The sequence below is a fragment of the Anas acuta genome, chromosome 6 (assembly GCF_963932015.1).
Source record: "Anas acuta chromosome 6, bAnaAcu1.1, whole genome shotgun sequence".
Classification (NCBI taxonomy): Eukaryota; Metazoa; Chordata; class Aves; order Anseriformes; family Anatidae; genus Anas; species Anas acuta.
In genome coordinates this window covers 39,588,157-39,608,112 of record NC_088984.1, presented here as the reverse complement: position 1 = coordinate 39,608,112, position 19,956 = coordinate 39,588,157, and positions in this window count along the sequence as shown.

Sequence of the window (19,956 nt, the reverse complement as noted above, 5' to 3'; positions counted from 1 at the left end):
GCAATCCCCTTTGGACCATCCAAAAGTGTCACCAAAGGAAGGCTTTGGGTACAAGTGAACTCCCCAGGGGAGCCTTTACGCAGCCCCACATGCAACTGGACCCTCCGGGTTCGCTGTTTCCGAGCATCCCCAAACATAGCCCTAGCCGGCAAAGAAGACGACTGAAAAATCAGGCCCCGTGAAATGCGTTGCGAGCCCTTTTCGCCCATCCAAAAGTACCCCAAAGGAAGGCTTTGGGTACAAGAGAATTCCCCAGGGGAGCCTTTACGCAGCCCCACATGCAACTGGAGCCTTCGGGTTCACTGTTTCCGAGCATCCCTAAACATAGCCCTAGCCGGCATCGATGACGACTGAAAAATCAGGCCCCAGGAAATGCGTTGCGAGCCCTTTTCGCCCATCCAAAAGTGCCCGTAAAGGAAGGCTTTGGGTACAAGTGAACTCCCCAGGGGAGCCTTTACGCAGCCCCACATGCAACTGGACCCTCCGGGTTCGCTGTTTCCGAGCATCCCTAAACATAGCCCTAGACGGCATCGAAGACAAGTGAAAAATCAGGACCCAGGAAATGCGTTGCGAGCCCCTTTGGACCATGCAAAAGTGCCCCCAAAGGAAGGCTTTGGTTACAAGTGAACTCCCCAGGGGAGCCTTTACGCAGCCCCACATGCAACTGGACCCTCCGGGTTCGCTGTTTCCGAGCATCCCTAAACATATCCCTAGCCGGCATCGAAGACAAGTGAAAAATCAGGCCCCAGGAAATGCGTTGCGAGCCCCTTTGGACCATCAAAAAGTGCCCCCAAAGGAAGGCTTTGGGTACAAGTGAACTCCCCAGGGGAGCCTTTACGCAGCCCCACATGCAACTGGAGCCTTCGGGTTCGATTTTTCCGAGCAAACCTATATAGAACCCTAGCCGGCATTGGAGGATCTGAAAAACCGGGCCCCAGAAAACACGTTGCAATCCCCTTTGGACCATCCAAAAGTGTCACCAAAGGAAGGCTTTGGGTACAAGTGAACTCCCCAGGGGAGCCTTTACGCAGCCCCACATGCAACTGGACCCTCCGTGTTCTCTGTTTCCGAGCATCCCTAAACATAGCCCTAGCCGGCAAAGAAGACGACTGAAAAATCAGGCCCCGTGAAATGCGTTGCGAGCCCTTTTCGCCCATCCAAAAGTACCCCAAAGGAAGGCTTTGGGTACAAGAGAACTCCCCAGGGGAGCCTTTACGCAGCCCCACATGCAACTGGAGCCTTCGGGTTCGATTTTTCCAAGCAACCCTAAATATATCCCTAGCCGGCATGGGAGAAGACTGAAAACCCGGGCCACAGAAAACGCGTTGCAAGCCCCTTTGGACCATCCAAAAGTGCCCGCAAAGGAAGGCTTTGGGTACAAGTGAACTCCCCAGGGGAGCCTTTACGCAGCCCCACATGCAACTGGATCCTCCGGGTTCGCTGTTTCCGAGCATCCCTAAACATAGCCCTAGCCGGCATCGAAGACGACTGAAAAATCAGGCCCCAGGAAATGCGTTGCGAGCCACTTTGGACCAGCCAAAAGTGCCCGCAAAGGAAGGCTTTGGGTACAAGTGAACTCCCCAGGGGAGCCTTTACGCAGCCCCACATGCAACTGGACCCTCCGGGTTCGATTTTTCCGAGCAAACCTAAATAGAACCCTAGCCGGCATGGGAGGATCTGAAAAACCGGGCCCCAGAAAACACGTTGCAATCCCCTTTGGACCACCCAAAAGTGTCACCAAAGGAAGGCTTTGGGTACAAGTGAACTCCCCAGGGGAGCCTTTACGCAGCCCCACATGCAACTGGACCCTCCGGGTTCGCTGTTTCCGAGCATCCCCAAACATATCCCTAGCCGTCTTCGGAGACGAGTGAAAAAACAGGCCCCAGGAAATGCGTTGCGAGCCCCTTTGGACCATCAAAAAGTGCCCACAAAGGAAGGCTTTGGGTACAAGTGAACTCCCCAGGGGAGCCTTTACACAGCCCCACATGCAACTGGACCCTCCGGGTTCGCTGTTCCTGAGCAAAACTAAACGTAGCCCTTGCTGTCATCGGAGACGAGTGAAAAATCAGGCCCCAGGAAATGCGTTGCGAGCCCCTTTGGACCATCCAAAAGTACCCCCAAAGGAAGGCTTTGAGTACAAGAGAACTCCCCAGGGGAGCCTTTACGCAGCAGCACATGCAACTGCACCCTCAGGGTTCGCTGTCATGAGCAAACCTAAACGTAGCCCTACCTGTCATCGGAGACGACTGAAAAATCAGGCCCCAGGAAATGCGTTGCAAGCCCCTTTGGACCATCAAAAAGTGCCCGCAAAGGAAGGCTTTGGGTACAAGTGATCTCCCCAGGGGAGCCTTTACACAGCCCCACATGCAACTGGACCCTCCGGGTTCGCTGTTCCTGAGCAAACCTAAACGTAGCCCTAGCCGTCTTCGGAGACGAGTGAAAAATCAGGCCCCAGGAAATGCGTTCCGAGGCCTTTTCGCCCATCCAAATGTGACCCCAAAGGAAGACTTTGGGTACAAGAGAACTCCCCAGGGGAGCCTTTACGCAGCCCCACATGCAACTGGAGCCTTCGGGTTCGATTTTTCCGAGCAAACCTAAATAGAGCCCTAGCCGGCATTGGAGGATCTGAAAAACCGGGCCCCAGAAAACACGTTGCAATCCCCTTTGGACCATCCAAAAGTGTCACCAAAGGAAGGCTTTGGGTACAAGTGAACTCCCCAGGGGAGCCTTTACGCAGCCCCACATACAACTGGACCCTCCGTGTTCTCTGTTTCCGAGCATCCCTAAACATAGCCCTAGCCGGCAAAGAAGACGACTGAAAAATCAGGCCCCGTGAAATGCGTTGCGAGCCCTTTTCGCCCATCCAAAAGTACCCCAAAGGAAGGCTTTGGGTACAAGAGAACTCCCCAGGGGAGCCTTTACGCAGCCCCACATGCAACTGGAGCCTTCGGGTTCGATTTTTCCAAGCAACCCTAAATATATCCCTAGCCGGCAAGGGAGAAGACTGAAAACCCGGGCCACAGAAAACGCGTTGCAAGCCCCTTTGGACCATCCAAAAGTGCCCGCAAAGGAAGGCTTTGGGTACAAGTGAACTCCCCAGGGGAGCCTTTACGCAGCCCCACATGCAACTGGATCCTCCGGGTTCGCTGTTTCCGAGCATCCCTAAACATAGCCCTAGCCGGCATCGATGACGACTGAAAAATCAGGCCCGAGGAAATGCGTTTTGAGGCCTTTTCGCCCATCCAAAAGTGCCCCCAAAGGAAGGCTTTGGGTACAAGTGAACTCCCCAGGGGAGCCTTTACGCAGCCCCACATGCAACTGGACCCTCCGGGTTCGATTTTTCCGAGCAAACCTAAATAGAACCCTAGCCGGCATGGGAGAATCTGAAAAACCGGGCCCCAGAAAACAAGTTGCAATCCCCTTTGGACCATCCAAAAGTGTCACCAAAGGAAGGCTTTGGGTACAAGTGAACTCCCCAGGGGAGCCTTTACGCAGCCCCACATGCAACTGGACCCTCCGGGTTCGCTGTTTCCGAGCATCCCCAAACATAGCCCTAGCCGGCAAAGAAGACGACTGAAAAATCAGGCCCCGTGAAATGCGTTGCGAGCCCTTTTCGCCCATCCAAAAGTACCCCAAAGGAAGGCTTTGGGTACAAGAGAACTCCCCAGGGGAGCCTTTACGCAGCCCCACATGCAACTGGAGCCTTCGGGTTCGCTGTTTCCGAGCATCCCTAAACATAGCCCTAGCCGGCATCGATGACGACTGAAAAATCAGGCCGAAGGAAATGCGTTGCGAGCCCTTTTCGCCCATCCAAAAGTGCCCCCAAAGGAAGGCTTTGGTTACAAGTGAACTCCCCAGGGGAGCCTTTACGCAGCCCCACATGCAACTGGACCCTCCGGGTTCGCTGTTTCCGAGCATCCCTAAACATATCCCTAGCCGGCATCGAAGACAAGTGAAAAATCAGGACCCAGGAAATGCGTTTTGAGGCCTTTTCGCCCATCCAAAAGTGCCCCCAAAGGAAGGCTTTGGGTACAAGTGAACTCCCCAGGGGAGCCTTTACGCAGCCCCACATGCAACTGGACCCTCCGGGTTCGCTTTTTCCGAGCATCCCTAAACATATCCCTAGCCGGCATCGAAGACAAGTGAAAAATCAGGCCCCAGGAAATGCGTTGCGAGCCCCTTTGGACCATCAAAAAGTGCCCCCAAAGGAAGGCTTTGGGTACAAGTGAACTCCCCAGGGGAGCCTTTACGCAGCCCCACATGCAACTGGAGCCTTCGGGTTCGATTTTTCCGAGCAAACCTATATAGAACCCTAGCCGGCATTGGAGGATCTGAAAAACCGGGCCCCAGAAAACACGTTGCAATCCCCTTTGGACCATCCAAAAGTGTCACCAAAGGAAGGCTTTGGGTACAAGTGAACTCCCCAGGGGAGCCTTTACGCAGCCCCACATGCAACTGGACCCTCCGTGTTCTCTGTTTCCGAGCATCCCTAAACATAGCCCTAGCCGGCAAAGAAGACGACTGAAAAATCAGGCCCCGTGAAATGCGTTGCGAGCCCTTTTCGCCCATCCAAAAGTACCCCAAAGGAAGGCTTTGGGTACAAGAGAACTCCCCAGGGGAGCCTTTACGCAGCCCCACATGCAACTGGAGCCTTCGGGTTCGATTTTTCCAAGCAACCCTAAATATATCCCTAGCCGGCATGGGAGAAGACTGAAAACCCGGGCCACAGAAAACGCGTTTCAAGCCCCTTTGGACCATCCAAAAGTGCCCGCAAAGGAAGGCTTTGGGTACAAGTGAACTCCCCAGGGGAGCCTTTACGCAGCCCCACATGCAACTGGATCCTCCGGGTTCGCTGTTTCCGAGCATCCCTAAACATAGCCCTAGCCGGCATCGAAGACGACTGAAAAATCAGGCCCCAGGAAATGCGTTGCGAGCCACTTTGGACCATCCAAAAGTGCCCGCAAAGGAAGGCTTTGGGTACAAGTTGTCCTGGTTTCAGTTAGCACAGAATTAATTTTCTTCCTAGTAGCTGGTGGAATGCTGTGTTTTGGCTTAGGATGAGAAGAGTGCTGATAACACCCCGATGCTTTAATTGTTGCAGAGCAGTGCTTATACTAAGCCAAGGACATCTCAGCCTTTTGCTCTGTCCTGCCAACGGGCAGGCTGGGGGTGCAGTAAGAGCTGGGAGGGGACAGACCCAGGACAGGTGACACAAACTAGCCAAAGGGGTATTCCATACCATCTGACGTCATGCTAAACAATATATAGGGGTGGCTAGCCGGGGGGAGGGGGCCGGACTGCTCGGGGTTAGGCTGGGCATCGGTCAGCGGGTGGTGAGCAATTGCATTGTGCATCACTTGTTTGTACATACTATTATTACTTTCGTATTATCACCATTGTATCATTATTGTTATTATTGTTATTATTATTTTGTTATTATTATTTTCCTGTCTTATTAAACTGTCTTTATCTCAACTCACGGGCTTCACTTTCCATTTCTCTCCCCCGTCCCAGAGAGGGAGGGGGGAGGGTGAGCGAACGGCTGCGTGGTGTTTAGCTGCCGGCCGGGTCAAACCACGACAGTCCTTTTTGGCGCCCAACGTGGGGCACGAAAGGTTGAGATAACGACAGATCTGATCAGAGTGTGTTAAACTAAAATTGGTGTAAGGATTAGACCTGCTTAATAGTCACTTGTCATGATGCTGATTGCTTTAATCTCAACTCTGCTGCGCCTGTTTTCCAAATTGAGTATTATAGTACATTATTTTCCGTATTTGCTCTCTGTTGTGTTGTTTATCCTCTCCGGGCCCTGGTTTCAGATCATTATGGTACTGAGTGTTATAGCAATGGCTTATGAGACGATAAGATATCTGGTCATGACTCTAACTTGGTATTTATACTCAGTAACATCGTGGACTCTGTACTTTGGAAACAGTATCTTGGGAACTATTAGCAATTATACCTATTGTTTTTCTCCGTTAGAGAGTCAATCTGTGGAGGGGAAAGGGGAAGATATTTTTCCTTACTTGATTACTCTCCCTTTCTCCTTCACCACCCCTGTATCCTCCTGGATCACTCTGCCTTCCTCCTTTACCACCCTCTTATCCCCTGAGCTTGTCAAAATAGCTCTCCAAGATATTGAATATTATTGGGATACTCAGAATACCATAGTCTTGTTGTTCTGCCTCATGAATGCACTTCAGATTCTGCTTATAGTTAAACAACTACTTGGGAAGCTCATCCGGAGATTTGCCCGGAGGCAGGATAGTTGTGAGTGGCAGGGAGTATGGGTGGATATGGGCAGGCATCTAGAGCAGTTGGCACCCCCAGTGTGTTGGAAATTCACCCCTGAACAATGGCAAAATCCTCAAAAACTGGCAGAATGCTTGAAAAAAAGGTGTCATGATTCTGGCAGTTCCAAAGTAACACAAATCATTGTAACGTGCTGGGGCCTGGCTCATGCCTATCGAGCTGCCATTGATACTGCTATCAACTTAGTGACAGACCCTGCGGCCACTCCAAGCCCTGTGACAGATCCAACGGCCACTGTGACCCCTACGGTGGACTCGGCAGCCGCTCCAGATCCGGTTCCTGCAGCTGCTCCAGTCCCAGCTCCTGCAGCCGCTCCAGTCCCAGCTCCTGCAGCCGCTCCAGTCCCAGCTCCTGCAGCCGCTCCAGCTCCTGCAGCCGCTCCAGCTCCAGCTCCTGCAGCCGCTCCAGTCCCAGCTCCTGCAGCCGCTCCAGCTCCAGCTCCTGCAGCCGCTCCAGTCCCAGCTCCTGCAGCCGCTCCAGCTCCAGCTCCTGAAGCCGCTCCAGCTCCAGCTCCTACTGCTGCTCCAGTCCCAGCTCCTGCAACTGCTCCAGCTCCAGCTCCAGCTCCTGTAGCCGCTACAGCTCCAGTTCCTGCAACCGCTCCAGCTTCTGCAGCCGCTCCAGCTCCTGTGGCCGTGTCAGAGAAACAATCTGTAGCAGTGCAAGTTGACCCTGCAGAGGGTATTCCAACCCCTGTAACGGGGTCAGAGAAACGAGCTGTAGCAGTGCAAGTTGACCCTGCAGAGGGTATTCCAACCCCTGTAATGGGGTCAGAGAAACGAGCTGTAGCAGTGCAAGTTGACCCTGCAGAGGGTATTCCAACCCCTGTAACGGGGTCAGAGAAACGAGCTGTAGCAGTGCAAGTTGACCCTGCAGAGGGTATTCCAACCCCTGTAATGGGGTCAGAGAAACGAGCTGTAGCAGTGCAAGCTGCCCCTGCAGAGGGTATTCCAACCCCTGTAATGGGGTCAGAGAAACGAGCTGTAGCAGTGCAAGCTGCCCCTGCAGAGGGTATTCCAACCCCTGTGGCAGACCCTGTAATAAAGTCAGAGAAACGAGCAGTAGCAGTGCAAGCTGCCCCTGTAGAGAAGGTGAAAAAATGGTATAGAGATTCAGGTCGTTTAGAACGCAGAGAGTCTTCTGCCAATCCAGGCAAGGCTTCTGCCAAAACTAAGTATAGAGATGACGAAGATGATGACGACGATGCTGGGCCATCAAGGATTCAGGAGGAGGAAGATGAGGATGCCGAAAAAGCAACAATAACTACCCGAAGCCTAAACGAACGTGAGCTACGAGATGTGCGAAAAGATTTTGGTCGCTGTATAGGTGAGCAGCTTGTCACTTGGCTGCTCCGGTGCTGGGACTCTGGAGCCAATTGTGTGGAATTAGACGGCAGGGAAGCCAAGCGGCTGGGATCCCTTGCTCGAGACGCCGGCATTGACAAAGCAATTGCAGATGGAGCACAATCCACCAGCCTCTGGAGGCGTCTCCTCTCAGCTGTGAGGGAAAGGTATCCCTTCAAGGAAGAACTTTTATGTCTACCAGGCAAGTGGACCACTATGGAGAAGGGAATCCAGTACCTGAGGGAATTAGCCGTACGGGAAGTGATTTATGAGGATCCAGACCAGAGACAAACATCCAAAGATCCAGATGAAGTCAAGTGTACACGACCCATGTGGCGGAAGTTTGTACGGAGTGCACCATCATCATATGCCAGCTCATTGGCAATAATGGCCTGGAAAGAGGATGAGGAACCCACAGTGGATGAAGCGGCTAAACAACTCCGGCAGTACGAAGAAAGTCTCTCCTCTTCCTTACAGGCCTGCGTCTCAGCTGTGGAGAAACTTTCTGAAGAGGTCCACCAACTTAAAGAGAATCTATCTTCCTCCCCACCTGACCCAACCAGTGTCCAACGACCGAAAGAGAACACCTGGGAGAAAACACTTTCTGAAAAGTTTCACCAACTTGAAGAGAGATTATTCTCCTCTGTACCTGTACAAAGCAGTGTCTCAGCTGTCAGGGGTAGGCATTCACCAACACAAGGAAGACAATATGGTGGGTACTCACCCCGTGCCACCCTGTGGTTTTACTTACGAGACCATGGAGAGGACATGAGAAAATGGGATGGAAAATCTACCGCGACCCTAGAGGCACGGGTACGTGAGTTGCAAAAGAAAACAATCAGGAAAAAGGGATTCTCCGAAAAGTTTGCTGCTCCAACTTCCAGCAGACAGTCCTTCAAACACAGAAACGAGGAAGATTCTGACCAGGATTAGGGGGGCCCTGCCTCCAGCCAGGGGGAGGAAAGGGACAATCGAGTTTATTGGACTGTGTGGATTCGATGGCCTGGCACATCACGCGCACAGAAGTATAAGGCTTTAGTAGACACCGGTGCACAATGTACTATAATGCCATCGAGCTATAAAGGACCAGAGCCCATCTATATTTGTGGAGTTACAGGGGGATCTCAGCAGTTGACTGTATTGGAGGCTGAAGTGAGTCTGACTGGGAATGAGTGGGAAAAGCACCGCATTGTGACTGGCCCGGATGCTCCATGTATCCTTGGCATAGACTATCTTAGAAGAGGATATTGCAAGGACCCAAAAGGGTTCCGGTGGGCTTTTGGTATAGCTGCCTTAGAGACAGAGGGCATTAAACAATTATCTGCCTTGCCTGGTCTCTCAGAGGACCCCTCTGTTGTGGGGTTGCTGAGGGTCGAAGAACAGCAAGTGCCAATCGCTACCACAACTGTGCACCGGCGGCAATATCGCACCAACCGAGACTCCCTGATCCCCATCCATAAGCTAATTCGTCAATTGGAGAGCCAAGGAGTGATCAGCAAGACTCATTCACCTTTCAATAGTCCCATATGGCCAGTGCGAAAGTCTAATGGCGAGTGGAGACTAACAGTGGACTATCGCGGCCTGAACGAAGTCACGCCACCACTGAGTGCTGCAGTGCCGGACATGCTGGAACTTCAGTATGAACTTGAATCGAAGGCAGCCAAGTGGTACGCCACAATTGATATCGCTAATGCATTCTTCTCCATCCCTCTAGCAGCAGAGTGCAGGCCACAATTTGCCTTCACTTGGAGGGGAGTCCAATATACTTGGAATAGGCTGCCCCAGGGGTGGAAACACAGCCCTACCATTTGCCATGGACTGATCCAGTCTGCGCTAGAGCAGGGGGAAGCTCCTGAACACCTGCAGTACATCGATGACATTATTGTGTGGGGTGACACAGCAGAGGAAGTTTTCGAGAAAGGGAAGAAAATAGTCCAAATCCTTCTGAAAGCCGGTTTTGCCATAAAACAAAATAAAGTCAAAGGACCTGCACGAGAGATCCAGTTTTTAGGAATAAAATGGCAAGATGGACGTCGTCAAATCCCAATGGATGTGATCAACAAAATAACAGCTATGTCTCCACCAACTAACAAAAAAGAAACACAGACTTTCCTAGGTGTTGTGGGGTTTTGGAGAATGCACATCCCAAATTACAGTCTGATTGTAAACCCACTCTACCAAGTAACCCGTAAGAAGAATGAGTTTGAATGGGGCCCTGAACAACGACAAGCCTTTGAACAAATCAAGCAGGAAATAGTCCATGCAGTAGCCCTTGGGCCAGTTCGAACAGGACCAGATGTAAAGAATGTGCTCTACACTGCAGCCGGGGAGAACGGCCCCACCTGGAGTCTCTGGCAGAAAGAACCTGGGGAAACTCGAGGTCGGCCTCTGGGGTTTTGGAGTCGGGGATACAGAGGATCTGAGGCCCGCTATACTCCAACTGAAAAGGAGATATTGGCAGCATATGAAGGAGTTCGATCTGCTTCGGAGGTGATCGGTACTGAAGCGCAGCTCCTCCTAGCACCCCGATTGCCGGTACTAGGCTGGATGTTCAAGGGAAGGGTCCCCTCTACGCATCATGCAACTGATGCTACATGGAGCAAGTGGGTTGCACTGATTACTCAGCGGGCTCGAATAGGAAACCCCAGTCGCCCAGGAATATTGGAAGTGATCATGGACTGGCCAGAAGGCAAATACTTTGGGATATCATCAGAGGAGGAGGTGGGTCGTGCTGAAGAAGCCCCACTGTACAACCAGTTGCCAGAGAATGAAAAGAAATATGCCCTGTTCACTGATGGGTCCTGTCGTATTGTGGGGAAGCATCGGAGATGGAAGGCTGCTGTCTGGAGTCCTACGCGACGAGTTGCAGAAGCTGCTGAGGGAGAAGGTGAATCGAGTCAGTTTGCAGAAGTGAAAGCCATTCAGCTGGCTTTAGACATTGCTGAACGAGAAAAATGGCCAGTTCTCTATCTCTACACCGATTCATGGATGGTAGCAAATGCCCTGTGGGGATGGTTACAGCAATGGAAGCAAAACAACTGGCAGCGTAGGGGCAAACCCATCTGGGCTGCTGCATTGTGGCAAGATATTGCTGCTCGGGTAGAGAACCTGGCTGTGAAAGTACGCCACGTAGATGCTCATGTGCCCAAGAATCGGGCTACTGAAGAACATCAAAACAACCAGCAGGTGGATCAGGCTGCTAAGATTGAAGTAGCTCAGGTGGACTTGGATTGGCAGCATAAAGGTGAATTATTTATAGCCCGATGGGCCCATGACACCTCAGGCCATCAAGGTAGAGACGCAACATACAGATGGGCTCGTGATCGAGGGGTGGACTTAACCATGGACGCTATAGCACAGGTTATTCATGACTGTGAAACATGTGCTGCAATCAAGCAAGCCAAACGGTCAAAGCCTCTTTGGTATGGAGGACGATGGCTGAAATATAAATATGGAGAGGCCTGGCAGATTGATTACATCACACTCCCTCAAACTCGCAATGGCAAGAGCCACGTACTTACAATGGTGGAAGCAACCACCGGATGGCTGGAAACATATCCTGTGCCTCATGCTACCGCCCGGAACACCATCCTGGGCCTTGAAAAGCAAGTCCTATGGCGACATGGCACCCCAGAAAGAATAGAATCAGACAATGGGACTCACTTCCGAAACAACCTTATAGACACTTGGGCCAAAGAACATGGTATTGAATGGGTGTATCACATCCCCTATCATGCACCAGCCTCTGGGAAAGTTGAACGATACAATGGCCTGTTAAAGACTACCTTGAAAGCAATGGGTGCTGGGACGTTCAAAAACTGGGATATGCATTTGGCAAAGGCCACCTGGTTAGTCAATACTAGGGGATCTACCAACCGAGCTGGACCTGCCCAATCAAACCTGTTACGTACTGTAGATGGGGATAAAGTTCCTGTAGTGCATGTAAAAAATATGCTGGGTAAAACAGTCTGGGCTACTCCTGCCTCAGGAAAAGGCAAACCTATTCGTGGAATTGTTTTCGCTCAGGGACCTGGATACACTTGGTGGGTGATGCAAAAAAACGGAGAGGTGCGGTGTGTACCTCAAGGAGATTTAATACTGGGTGAGAATAGCCCATGAACTGAATTGTACCATGCTAAATAGTATATTATACTGTATGTTATCACTACCATGATTACTATAGGTGACTAATTAGAATGTATGGAAAAGAGTGTAACCTGAGCATGACATAAATGGTATGGAATAAGGGGTGGATAGATGTCCTGGTTTCAGTTAGCACAGAATTAATTTTCTTCCTAGTAGCTGGTGGAATGCTGTGTTTTGGCTTAGGATGAGAAGAGTGCTGATAACACCCCGATGCTTTAATTGTTGCAGAGCAGTGCTTATACTAAGCCAAGGACATCTCAGCCTTTTGCTCTGTCCTGCCAACGGGCAGGCTGGGGGTGCAGTAAGAGCTGGGAGGGGACAGACCCAGGACAGGTGACACAAACTAGCCAAAGGGGTATTCCATACCATCTGACGTCATGCTAAACAATATATAGGGGTGGCTAGCCGGGGGGAGGGGGCCGGACTGCTCGGGGTTAGGCTGGGCATCGGTCAGCGGGTGGTGAGCAATTGCATTGTGCATCACTTGTTTGTACATACTATTATTACTTTCGTATTATCACCATTGTATCATTATTGTTATTATTGTTATTATTATTTTGTTATTATTATTTTCCTGTCTTATTAAACTGTCTTTATCTCAACTCACGGGCTTCACTTTCCATTTCTCTCCCCCGTCCCAGAGAGGGAGGGGGGAGGGTGAGCGAACGGCTGCGTGGTGTTTAGCTGCCGGCCGGGTCAAACCACGACACAAGTGAACTCCCCAGGGGAGCCTTTACGCAGCCCCACATGCAACTGGACCCTCCGGGTTCGATTTTTCCGAGCAAACCTAAATAGAACCCTAGCCGGCATGGGAGGATCTGAAAAACCGGGCCCCAGAAAACACGTTGCAATCCCCTTTGGACCATCCAAAAGTGTCACCAAAGGAAGGCTTTGGGTACAAGTGAACTCCCCAGGGGAGCCTTTACGCAGCCCCACATGCAACTGGACCCTCCGGGTTCGCTGTTTCCGAGCATCCCCAAACATAGCCCTAGCCGGCAAAGAAGACGACTGAAAAATCAGGCCCCGTGAAATGCGTTGCGAGCCCTTTTCGCCCATCCAAAAGTACCCCAAAGGAAGGCTTTGGGTACAAGAGAACTCCCCAGGGGAGCCTTTACGCAGCCCCACATGCAACTGGAGCCTTGGGGTTCGATTTTTCCGAGCAACCCTAAATATATCCCTAGCCGGCATGGGAGAAGACTGAAAACCCGGGCCACAGAAAACGCGTTGCGAGCCCTTTTCGCCCATCCAAAAGTGCCCCCAAAGGAAGGCTTTGGGTACAAGTGAACTCCCCAGGGGAGCCTTTACGCAGCCCCACATGCAACTGGACCCTCCGGGTTCGCTGTTTCCGAGCATCCCTAAACATATCCCTAGCCGTCTTCGGAGACGAGTGAAAAATCAGGCCCCAGGAAATGCGTTGCGAGCCCCTTTGGACCATCAAAAAGTGCCCCCAAAGGAAGGCTTTGGGTACAAGTGAACTCCCCAGGGGAGCCTTTACACAGCCCCACATGCAACTGGACCCTCCGGGTTCGCTGTTCCTGAGCAAAACTAAACGTAGCCCTTGCTGTCATCGGAGACGAGTGAAAAATCAGGCCCCAGGAAATGCGTTGCGAGCCCCTTTGGACCATCCAAAAGTACCCCCAAAGGAAGGCTTTGAGTACAAGAGAACTCCCCAGGGGAGCCTTTACGCAGCAGCACATGCAACTGCACCCTCAGGGTTCGCTGTCATGAGCAAACCTAAACGTAGCCCTACCCGTCATCGGAGACGACTGAAAAATCAGGCCCCAGGAAATGCGTTGCAAGCCCCTTTGGACCATCAAAAAGTGCCCCCAAAGGAAGGCTTTGGGTACAAGTGATCTCCCCAGGGGAGCCTTTACACAGCCCCACATGCAACTGGACCCTCCGGGTTCGCTGTTCCTGAGCAAACCTAAACGTAGCCCTAGCCGTCTTCGGAGACGAGTGAAAAATCAGGCCCCAGGAAATGCGTTGCGAGCCCTTTTCGCCCATCCAAATGTGCCCCCAAAGGAAGACTTTGGGTACAAGAGAACTCCCCAGGGGAGCCTTTACGCAGCCCCACATGCAACTGGATCCTCCGGGTTCGCTGTTTCCGAGCATCCCTAAACATAGCCCTAGCCGGCATCGATGACGACTGAAAAATCAGGCCCCAGGAAATGCGTTGCGAGCCACTTTGGACCATCCAAAAGTGCCCCCAAAGGAAGGCTTTGGGTACAAGAGAACTCCCCAGGGGAGCCTTTACGCAGCCCCACATGCAACTGGACCCTCCGGGTTCGCTGTTTCCGAGCATCCCTAAACATAGCCCTAGCCGGCAAAGAAGACGACTGAAAAATCAGGCCCCGTCAAATGCGTTGCGAGCCCTTTTCGCCCATCCAAAAGTACCCCAAAGGAAGGCTTTGGGTACAAGAGAACTCCCCAGGGGAGCCTTTACGCAGCCCCACATGCAACTGGACCCTCCCGGTTCGATTTTTCCGAGCAACCCTAAATATATCCCTAGCCGGCATGGGAGAAGACTGAAAACCCGGGCCACAGAAAACGCGTTGCGAGCCCTTTTCGCCCATCCAAAAGTGCCCGTAAAGGAAGGCTTTGGGTACAAGTGAACTCCCCAGGGGAGCCTTTACGCAGCCCCACATGCAACTGGACCCTCCGGGTTCGCTGTTTCCGAGCATCCCTAAACATAGCCCTAGCCGGCATCGATGACGACTGAAAAATCAGGCCCCAGGAAATGCGTTGCGAGCCCTTTTCGCCCATTCAAAAGTGCCCCCAAAGGAAGGCTTTGGGTACAAGTGAACTCCCCAGGGGAGCCTTTACGCAGCCCCACATGCAACTGGATCCTCCGGGTTCGCTGTTTCCGAGCATCCCTAAACATAGCCCTAGCCGGCATCGATGACGACTGAAAAATCAGGCCCCGTGAAATGCGTTGCGAGCCCTTTTCGCCCATCCAAAAGTGCCCCCAAAGGAAGGCTTTGGGTACAAGTGAACTCCCCAGGGGAGCCTTTACGCAGCCCCACAGGCAACTGGACCCTCCCGGTTCGATGTTTCCGAGCATCCCTAAACATATCCCTAGCCGGCATCGAAGACGACTGAAAAATCAGGCCCCAGGAAATGCGTTGCGAGCCACTTTGGACCAGCCAAAAGTGCCCCCAAAGGAAGGCTTTGGGTACAAGTGAACTCCCCAGGGGAGCCTTTACGCAGCCCCACATGCAACTGGAGCCTTCGGGTTCGATTTTTCCGAGCAAACCTATATAGAACCCTAGCCGGCATTGGAGGATCTGAAAAACCGGGCCCCAGAAAACACGTTGCAATCCCCTTTGGACCATCCAAAAGTGTCACCAAAGGAAGGCTTTGGGTACAAGTGAACTCCCCAGGGGAGCCTTTACGCAGCCCCACATACAACTGGACCCTCCGGGTTCTCTGTTTCCGAGCATCCCTAAACATAGCCCTAGCCGGCAAAGAAGACGACTGAAAAATCAGGCCCCGTGAAATGCGTTGCGAGCCCTTTTCGCCCATCCAAAAGTACCCCAAAGGAAGGCTTTGGGTACAAGAGAACTCCCCAGGGGAGCCTTTACGTAGCCCCACATGCAACTGGAGCCTTCGGGTTCGATTTTTCCAAGCAACCCTAAATATATCCCTAGCCGGCAAGGGAGAAGACTGAAAACCCGGGCCACAGAAAACGCATTGCAAGCCCCTTTGGACCATCCAAAAGTGCCCGCAAAGGAAGGCTTTGGGTACAAGTGAACTCCCCAGGGGAGCCTTTACGCAGCCCCACATGCAACTGGATCCTCCGGGTTCGCTGTTTCCGAGCATCCCTAAACATAGCCCTAGCCGGCATCGATGACGACTGAAAAATCAGGCCCGAGGAAATGCGTTTTGAGGCCTTTTCGCCCATCCAAAAGTGCCCCCAAAGGAAGGCTTTGGGTACAAGTGAACTCCCCAGGGGAGCCTTTACGCAGCCCCACATGCAACTGGACCCTCCGGGTTCGATTTTTCCGAGCAAACCTAAATAGAACCCTAGCCGGCATGGGAGAATCTGAAAAACCGGGCCCCAGAAAACACGTTGCAATCCCCTTTGGACCATCCAAAAGTGTCACCAAAGGAAGGCTTTGGGTACAAGTGAACTCCCCAGGGGAGCCTTTACGCAGCCCCACATGCAACTGGACCCTCCGGGTTCGCTGTTTCCGAGCATCCCCAAACATAGCCCTAGCCGGCAAAGAAGACGACTGAAAAATCAGGCCCCGTGAAATGCGTTGCGAGCCCTTTTCGCCCATCCAAAAGTACCCCAAAGGAAGGCTTTGGGTACAAGAGAACTCCCCAGGGGAGCCTTTACGCAGCCCCACATGCAACTGGAGCCTCCGGGTTCGCTGTTTCCGAGCATCCCTAAACATAGCCCTAGCCGGCATCGATGACGACTGAAAAATCAGGCCGAAGGAAATGCGTTGCGAGCCCTTTTCGCCCATCCAAAAGTGCCCCCAAAGGAAGGCTTTGGTTACAAGTGAACTCCCCAGGGGAGCCTTTACGCAGCCCCACATGCAACTGGATCCTCCGGGTTCACTGTTTCCGAGCATCCCTAAACATAGCCCTAGCCGGCATCGAAGACAAGTGAAAAATAAGAACCCAGGAAATGCGTTGAGAGCCCCTTTGGACCATCCAAAAGTGCCCCCAAAGGAAGGCTTTGGTTACAAGTGAACTCCCCAGGGGAGCCTTTACGCAGCCCCACATGCAACTGGACCCTCCGGGTTCGCTGTTTCCGAGCATCCCTAAACATATCCCTAGCCGGCATCGAAGACAAGTGAAAAATCAGGCCCCAGGAAATGCGTTGCGAGCCCCTTTGGACCATCAAAAAGTGCCCCCAAAGGAAGGCTTTGGGTACAAGTGAACTCCCCAGGGGAGCCTTTACGCAGCCCCACATGCAACTGGAGCCTTCGGGTTCGATTTTTCCGAGCAAACCTATATAGAACCCTAGCCGGCATTGGAGGATCTGAAAAACCGGGCCCCAGAAAACACGTTGCAATCCCCTTTGGACCATCCAAAAGTGTCACCAAAGGAAGGCTTTGGGTACAAGTGAACTCCCCAGGGGAGCCTTTACGCAGCCCCACATGCAACTGGACCCTCCGTGTTCTCTGTTTCCGAGCATCCCTAAACATAGCCCTAGCCGGCAAAGAAGACGACTGAAAAATCAGGCCCCGTGAAATGCGTTGCGAGCCCTTTTCGCCCATCCAAAAGTACCCCAAAGGAAGGCTTTGGGTACAAGAGAACTCCCCAGGGGAGCCTTTACGCAGCCCCACATGCAACTGGAGCCTTCGGGTTCGATTTTTCCAAGCAACCCTAAATATATCCCTAGCCGGCATGGGAGAAGACTGAAAACCCGGGCCACAGAAAACGCGTTTCAAGCCCCTTTGGACCATCCAAAAGTGCCCGCAAAGGAAGGCTTTGGGTACAAGTGAACTCCCCAGGGGAGCCTTTACGCAGCCCCACATGCAACTGGACCCTCCGGGTTCGCTGTTTCCGAGCATCCCTAAACATATCCCTAGCCGTCTTCGGAGACGAGTGAAAAATCAGGCCCCAGGAAATGCGTTGCGAGCCCCTTTGGACCATCAAAAAGTGCCCCCAAAGGAAGGCTTTGGGTACAAGTGAACTCCCCAGGGGAGCCTTTACACAGCCCCACATGCAACTGGACCCTCCGGGTTCGCTGTTCCTGAGCAAAACTAATCGTAGCCCTTGCTGTCATCGGAGACGAGTGAAAAATCAGGCCCCAGGAAATGCGTTGCGAGCCCCTTTGGACCATCCAAAAGTACCCCCAAAGGAAGGCTTTGAGTACAAGAGAACTCCCCAGGGGAGCCTTTACGCAGCAGCACATGCAACTGCACCCTCAGGGTTCGCTGTCATGAGCAAACCTAAACGTAGCCCTACCCGTCATCGGAGACGACTGAAAATTCAGGCCCCAGGAAATGCGTTGCAAGCCCCTTTGGACCATCAAAAAGTGCCCGCAAAGGAAGGCTTTGGGTACAAGTGATCTCCCCAGGGGAGCCTTTACACAGCCCCACATGAAACTGGACCCTCCGGGTTTGCTGTTCCTGAGCAAACCTAAACGTAGCCCTAGCCGTCTTCGGAGACGAGTGAAAAATCAGGCCCCAGGAAATGCGTTCCGAGGCCTTTTCGCCCATCCAAATGTGCCCCCAAAGGAAGACTTTGGGTACAAGAGAACTCCCCAGGGGAGCCTTTACGCAGCCCCACATGCAACTGGATCCTCCGGGTTCGCTGTTTCCGAGCATCCCTAAACATAGCCCTAGCCGGCATTGATGACGACTGAAAAATCAGGCCCCAGGAAATGCGTTGCGAGCCACTTTGGACCATCCAAAAGTGCCCCCAAAGGAAGGCTTTGGGTACAAGAGAACTCCCCAGGGGAGCCTTTATGCAGCCCCACATGCAACTGGACCCTCCGGGTTCGCTGTTTCCGAGCATCCCTAAACATAGCCCTACCCGGCATCGATGACGACTGAAAAATCAGGCCCCAGGAAATGCGTTGCGAGCCCTTTTCGCCCATCCAAAAGTGCCCCCAAAGGAAGGCTTTGGGTACAAGTGAACTCCCCAGGGGAGCCTTTACGCAGCCCCACATGCAACTGGATCCTCCGGGCTCGCTGTTTCCGAGCATCCCTAAACATAGCCCTAGCCGGCATCGATGACGACTGAAAAATCAGGCCCCGTGAAATGCGTTGCGAGCCCTTTTCGCCCATCCAAAAGTGCCCCCAAAGGAAGGCTTTGGGTACAAGCGAACTCCCCAGGGGAGCCTTTACGCAGCCCCACATGCAACTGGACCCTCCCGGTTCGATGTTTCCGAGCATCCCTAAACATAGCCCTAGCCGGCATCGAAGACGACTGAAAAATCAGGCCCCAGGAAATGCGTTGCGAGCCACTTTGGACCAGCCAAAAGTGCCCGCAAAGGAAGGCTTTGGGTACAAGTGAACTCCCCAGGGGAGCCTTTACGCAGCCCCACATGCAACTGGACCCTCCGGGTTCGATTTTTCCGAGCAAACCTAAATAGAACCCTAGCCGGCATGGGAGGATCTGAAAAACCGGGCCCCAGAAAACACGTTGCAATCCCCTTTGGACCATCCAAAAGTGTCACCAAAGGAAGGCTTTGGGTACAAGTGAACTCCCCAGGGGAGCCTTTACGCAGCCCCACATGCAACTGGACCCTCCGGGTTCTCTGTTTCCGAGCATCCCTAAACATAGCCCTAGCCGGCAAAGAAGACGACTGAAAAATCAGGCCCCGTGAAATGCATTGCGAGCCCTTTTCGCCCATCCAAAAGTACCCCAAAGGAAGGCTTTGGGTACAAGAGAACTCCCCAGGGGAGCCTTTACGCAGCCCCACATGCAACTGGAGCCTTCGGGTTCGATTTTTCCGAGCAACCCTAAATATATCCCTAGCCGGCATGGGAGAAGACTGAAAACCCGGGCCACAGAAAACGCGTTGCAAGCCCCTTTGGACCATCCAAAAGTGTCACCAAAGGAAGGCTTTGGGTACAAGTGAACTCCCCAGGGGAGCCTGTACGGAGCCCCATATGCAACTGGACCCTCCAGGTTCGCTGTTTCCGAGCATCCCTAAACATAGCCCTAGCCGGCATCGATGACGACTTAAAAATCAGGCCCCAGGAAATGCGTTACGAGCCCTTTTCGCCCATCCAAAAGTGCCCCCAAAGGAAGGCTTTGGGTACAAGTGAACTCCCCAGGGGAGCCTTTACGCAGCCCCACATGCAACTGGATCCTCCGGGTTCGCTGTTTCCGAGCATCCCTAAACATAGCCCTACCCGGCATCGATGACGACTGAAAAATCAGGCCCCAGGAAATGCGTTTTGAGGCCTTTTCGCCCATCCAAAAGTGCCCCCAAAGGAAGGCTTTGGGTACAAGTGAACTCCCCAGGGGAGCCTTTACGCAGCCCCACATGCAACTGGATCCTCCGGGTTCGCTGTTTCCGAGCATCCCTAAACATAGCCCTAGCCGGCATCGATGACGACTGAAAAATCAGGCCCCAGGAAATGCATTCCGAGCCCTTTTCGCCCATCCAAAAGTGCCCCCAAAGGAAGGCTATGGGTACAAGAGAACTCCCCAGGGGAGCCTTTACGCAGCCCCACATGCAACTGGA